This window comes from Marmota flaviventris, chromosome 15 (genome assembly GCF_047511675.1).
Source record: "Marmota flaviventris isolate mMarFla1 chromosome 15, mMarFla1.hap1, whole genome shotgun sequence".
Taxonomy (NCBI): Eukaryota; Metazoa; Chordata; class Mammalia; order Rodentia; family Sciuridae; genus Marmota; species Marmota flaviventris.
Window position 1 is genome coordinate 27,698,227 of NC_092512.1, and position 6,578 is coordinate 27,704,804.

Genomic DNA, 6,578 nt, shown 5'->3' on the forward strand with positions numbered 1-6,578 from the left:
TTTATCAAATTTCACTTATATATTCCCAACATTAAGAAAATGTTAAAAAATATCCTGTGGTTTACTCATTCTCTTCCCCCAGCTCATTGGTGAGCCTTTTTTACCCTCTCCTTTTTGTGTTTCTCATAAAATCTCCTGCTACATTTTAATAATTTGGCTTCAGGAAAGAGTAAATTCACTATACCATTGGACATTTAGGAGCGTATCCATTTGACAACATTAATATTAACTACATATATATATATACATATATATATATATACATATATATATATATACATATATATATATATATATACATATATATATATACATATATATATATATAGTTGTTAAAAATAAGTATGTCAAACAAAAATATGTGTGTAAATCTATTTCTGTAGCCCATTTTGTTACTTCACTCTATTTGTCCTATTTTAATGTCAATATCACTCTTGGGAAAATAATGTATAAGATATGCTGGGATTTGAATGTATCTATTCTAATTATGCATTGTACAACAGACGACATAGACTTAGAGAAGATGAGGAGACCAGTTACCCCACTGACAGAGAGAGAGAGAGAGAGAGAGAGAGAGAGAGAGAGAGAAGAGAGAGAGAAAAAACATGTTGAGAGAATTAGTAACTCCATTTTGAGTTTTCAGGAATTAATGTCAATTCTAAGCATATGTCTGCAATACCATAAAATTGTGTGTCCACCTTTCCCAATACACAGTTATACTGATAAATGGTTACAGGTCCTTTGGAAAAGACCAGGAAGAAAATTTACAATACAAATTTCAACATCATAGCAGGATTTTTCTTCATATTAACTGGTTCTCCTTCATAAAAGAGACTCTGGGTCTTAAATCAAGAATTGTTGGGGCTGGGGTTATGGCTCAGGGCAGAGCACTTGCCTAGCATGTGTGAGGCACTGGGTTCAATTCTCAGCACCACATAAAAATAAATAAATAAAATAAAGTTCCATCATAAACTAAAAAATATTTTTAAAAATTAAAAAAGGAATTGTTGGAGATCAAGATACAGCCCAGTGATAGATCAAATTGCTTAATATTGGCCAGATACAAAGTTCAATCCCTAATAACATAAAAAAATGATTGATGTCTTAGGATCATCTGTAAAAACAACTAGATATTCTGCACTTACACAAATGAAGGAAGACTTCTGGAGACTGTGCATATTTTCAGTCCTAACTAATGAAGAACATCAAACATTTCTGCTGATGAACATCAAACATCTCGGCTGATGAAACCAGAAATTCTGCTTACTGTTTCAACTCTGCAGATAATTATGAGAATCACAATTACCTTGTCTCTGTCAAATGTGTGTTTCCTATGTGTGTTTCCATATCACTAAAATTCCCAAAGTATTTTTCTTAGACATTCAGTAAAATTTTAATTTAAATATTACCCATTATATTGACTAGTTAATTATTAATTTCTGCATTAAAAAGTGGTTTCATATTCTACTTTATCTTGGCCTGTAAACACCTACTTTTCTCACTAACTATCATTAGGTAACTAAGTTGGGGGCTATTTTCAGTCTATTTCTCTACGGTTTTCAGATCATTTATTTTTCAGCCTTGATTTCATTGAATTGCATATACTTTTCTTTTATAACCTATTCCAAAGTAATTTATATTTGTTGTCCTTTTAATTCTGATATTTTCCTATGAATCAAAGATACAATAGACTGAGTACATTATTCTATCTTGTGTCTAGTTAATAAAAACAACCCAAGGTTAAATTTTTATATTTGATCTTTCCTACCTCAGTGATTTTTAATATAAACTTACTTTATATGCACTTACTGAAATGCACATCAAATTGAAATACATCAATAAGCTAGCTCTTCTTTACTTATTATAGCATGTCTTCTATATACTATAAAAGTCAATTATCATTAACAAGATCTGTAATATTATTGTACTATATTTTAAAAAATAAGTTTTCATTTCCTTTCAAATTTTTTAATTCTAGCTCCAAAAAGGAATATAAACTTCAAAACAAATTTTGCGTAGATTTGCTATAAAATTATGGCATGTATCTCTGCATTTTGACCACCTATTTAAATCCAAAAAATGAAGTCATCATAGATAATTTATAACAGCTATCATTGTTACTAACTATTTTCCACATGCCAATCAACAATATACCTTAGAATAATATTTGGAAGGAGGAGGGAGAGAAAAATAGAAATAATAGAACATGTTAAGTAAAATAAATATTATATCTGGCATCAAATTATTTATTTATAATCATTATATGGTTTTGGTATATCATTTGAAAATATTTATTTTTCTCCCATAAAATTAAATTCTTAGTATTTTACATCATATTCAAATTAATGAAGTATGACTACTACATATATAATCAGTATATACAACACTTTTACATGAGTATTCTATTTTCTCAAATATTGTTATTTTGACATTTTAATCTGTCTGAATTATGACATTTTTCCTTTTCAGGTCTCTTATCTTGTCTAAAACCTTCTGATTTCATAGGATTTATTTTCTCCTGTTGCAGCTTTTGTAAGTTGCTATGCAACTTAGATACTCTGTTATGATTTTTTATTTGATCTATTTTCTGTTATTTACTTCACATTACTAAACTTACAATATTTATGAAAGAAAATAAGCCCATAATGTCAGTGAACTAGGATAATAATTTTCATTCATTATATTTATAAATAATTAAAATTAATCTTCATATTATTTAAACTGAATATTCATTTTGATCTCAGAATTGTAAAAATTGAAAAGCCATTACTGTGGAAATATGTTATGATTGTCATATAATTATAGTAAAGCAATGACTTTCAGGGGACTAAAAATGCACATCAAACTGAAATAAAGGTCATTTATTTTTTGTTAATCATTGCTTCCTAACTTGTCTTCCAGAGTCTCATTTTTTCTAATATGCAAGATTAATACACATGTTTGTAACTATGGTATTCTTAATAAAAATTTATACAGGTTTAATGTGAACTGATAATCTAAAAGTAGATCAATGTATTTTCCATGGTCAGAATATTGGACTAGCAAATAAGATCAGAAAACAGAAAAATTTTATTGAAACGTTGAGAAGGAATAAAAAAGAGGGGGAATTTAAAAAGAAAAGATAGAACCAAAAGAATTGAATTCACAGGTTTCAGAGCTGGAGCATATTAGAACATTTTCTAGATCAAACTTAGGTGCTACATATTTTTTATATTATCCAACATTCTATGTAAGTGTCATGTAGCAGTGCCCATGATACCCAACTTTGTTCTGAAACAATCTGAATATCAAACCTGTATATTATTAAGGTAATTTTCCAGAGCTCCACTGTGAATTTATTTATGAATGGAGAAACAGGTCTACAGAGACAGTCCATGGAAGGGACATTAATTTATTACACTATTTCAATTATAGCCATCTATGAATATTCATGTGCTCAAAACAGCATACAAAAAAATTGGTGTTTTGTAATCTCAAAACTAAAAATATATATTTGCCCATCTCTAAAAATGGACAAATAAGCTAGAAATAATGTAGGAGTCTCAATGTCTTCCTAATTTCAGCAGGAGTATTTATAAATGTATCAACATTGACCACAAATAACTCACTGTCAGCAGTTGATTACATCAAGGTGGAAAAGATTAAGAGGTGGCTGAGATATTTGCTTATGTCCTCAAAATAAAATTCAAGAAGTTACATTTTGCGACCTCTGCTTTGTAATTTTACTGTGCTACGATGCTTCTTAATGGTGATTTAAAGAGAAAACATTGGTGTGATTAAAATGAATGTATAAGGGAGATAAATAATAATGATAAAAACAACAAAAGCATATAACAAAAAGAGCATTCACTTCTGCTCTCTACAAATTTTTTATATCCTAATTTAAATGGAATGGAAAAGAAAATCTCCAAAGCATGCTTAATTATTCACTTAGTCACCTGTCTTCCTGGTTAATTTAAGGACTCTTACAAGAGGATACAGATATTTTCTTGGCATTTAAGATGAACACTATTTATACTGAAAGAAGAATTGAAACTGGCAACCAAGGCATACAAATTGCCCAAGTCTAAGCCATTGAACAAAACATGTCAAATTACCATATGAATCTTGCTCTTCATTTTCTTCCAGCCTCCTCTTTAGTTCTCTCATTACTCTTTTCATTTATAATTAATGTCATGTTTGTAACAGCAAACATAGTAAAAGAAAAACCAAATTCAATAGAAATGTCTTATATTAAAAATTTAAATAAATCTTTAGCCTCTCCTCTTTTCCATACCTAGTATGTAAAGTCATTAAACAAAGTGGTCCTAAAAAAAAAAATTCCACAAAGCAGTGTTAACCTTTGTTAATTTGTTATATATACTTCCAGTTCTTTCTCGATTATATGATAGTTTACCAAAGAAAACACTTTGTAGTTGATGATCTGCTAAACTTGTTTATTTCTGAAAAACATGCTATCGCAGAACAGGGTGGAAATCACCCTATTTATAGTGTCTGGTCTGCCACATCCTCTGGCTATGGTTTATGATAACAGGGGTAGACATGTGCTGAAAACAAGAATCCTGATTCATATTCTGGTGATTTGAAATTGGATGTAACAGATTCTTGTCTCTTCTGAGTATTTTTTTAAACCAGGGTTATTTAAATGTGGCATACCATCTTGCACCATTTGAAATGTTCAGATTGCTAAGAAAGATGTGGGGAGTGAAATTTTGACATCAGATCTTAAGAGGAACCTGAAAGATTTGTTCTCTAAAGTCAACACCGCATCTTTGTTCCTCATTTTCAGCTTTCTGGAGGTCAGAATACTCTTGTATTTATCTTTGTAAATGTCTGTTATGCTTTGGATATGAGATATACCCCCAAGGCTCCCATATTATTGCAGGAGGTGAAATGATTAGATCATGAGAGTTATACACAAACTGTGTGGATGAATCCATGTGAAGGATTAATAATCTGAAATACTGCTATATTTAGTGGTAACTGTAGGTAAGTGGCGTGTCACTGGAGGAAGTAGGTCACTGGTCACTTGCCTTGGGGATTATACCTCTCCTCCTGGTATCTCTTTCTCTCTGCTTCCTGGCTGCCATGAACTAAGCAGCTTTCCTTCACCATGCTTCTCCACCATGAGGTTCTGTATCAACTTGAGCCCACAACAATGAAGTCAGTCAACCATGGACTGGGAGACCTCTGAAACCATAGGCCACAATAAACTTTTCATCCTCAAAGCAGTTCTTGTTGGATATTTTGGACACATTTTCAAAAGATGACCAACATAATTTCTAATGAATTGCATGCTCTCACTTGAAATATCTCAAATTTGTATCTTGGAACAACATACCTGAAATGGTATACATTTCACTTTAATACTTGCTTTTATCAGGTTTAAATAAGTATTGATTGTGCTAGGGGAAATTAGTAACCTTGAGTTAATGTGAAAGCTGTGTTTATACTTGAAAACCTCAAAAATAACATATTTCATAGTGAGAAACATCTCAGTAAATACTCTTGTATGCAAATACACATAATTAAGGAAATGGGCATTAATTAAACACAAGCTCACATACCAAACACAATAATTTGTCCTGACAATAGAGGTATAAACAGACGTCTAACCATAGGCATTATTAGGATTTCTGTTTAAGGACTTATTTAGATGTAAATGTATTCAGGTCTCGGTTAAGCTGAGCAACGAATAATATTTTAACCTATTCACTCATAAAACAAGTTGATTCATGTGTTTGTTTTAAGGAAGTAATTATATATTTCCAACTAAGAAATTTGTACTATTAGGCAGTCAAGATAATAACCTACTAAGAAATATATTTTTGACAGACCTAGAATTATCTTTCTCTTTTACAAGATGCCAGACCAAGGGACATGGAGCCACCAGGAAGAGACATGTTTTAACAGACTTGATACATCTTATGTTGAAGAGTTAGAATGATTTTGAGTAACTTCAATTTAATAACTTATTTTTTTCTTACTCAATAATCTTTATTCAATGTACTAAGATAAAGCAAGAAATAATTGAGAAATGGTGAAAATATACAAGAGTAAAGTTGGGCTGTGGAGACTTAATATATAGCTTCTATAAATTAAACTGAGTCCATAACTTCTTTAAAGTGATGTACAATGCAATCTTTTTTTCCCCTTTTTTTCCTGAAATAAAGTTATATATGTTGGTACAATTGTTCATCTTCATTTAAAGATGTTCCCCTATTTTATGAAATCTTGTTACATGTTTCAGCTTATTAAGGTCTCACTGTATTTTCACTTTATTACAATAAATGTAGTACAAATTTTTATTTCATTTATTACAAGTGATGATCAATGTATTTCTGTGGGTTTTGCATGAAGCATACTGGAGACTCAGTAAGATTCCCTAGGTAAAAGTATCAATGGCTGGATTATGAAATGAATGAATGGACAGAAAAATACTTATTATTATTTTATCTCTTCTTCTAAAATTTGCTATTCAAATCCTTTTACTTCTGAACTAATTAATGAACCTTAAAATATGTTAGACACATATGAATTTGAACAGTCTGACTTTTAATTGTGTTTACATTCATGCC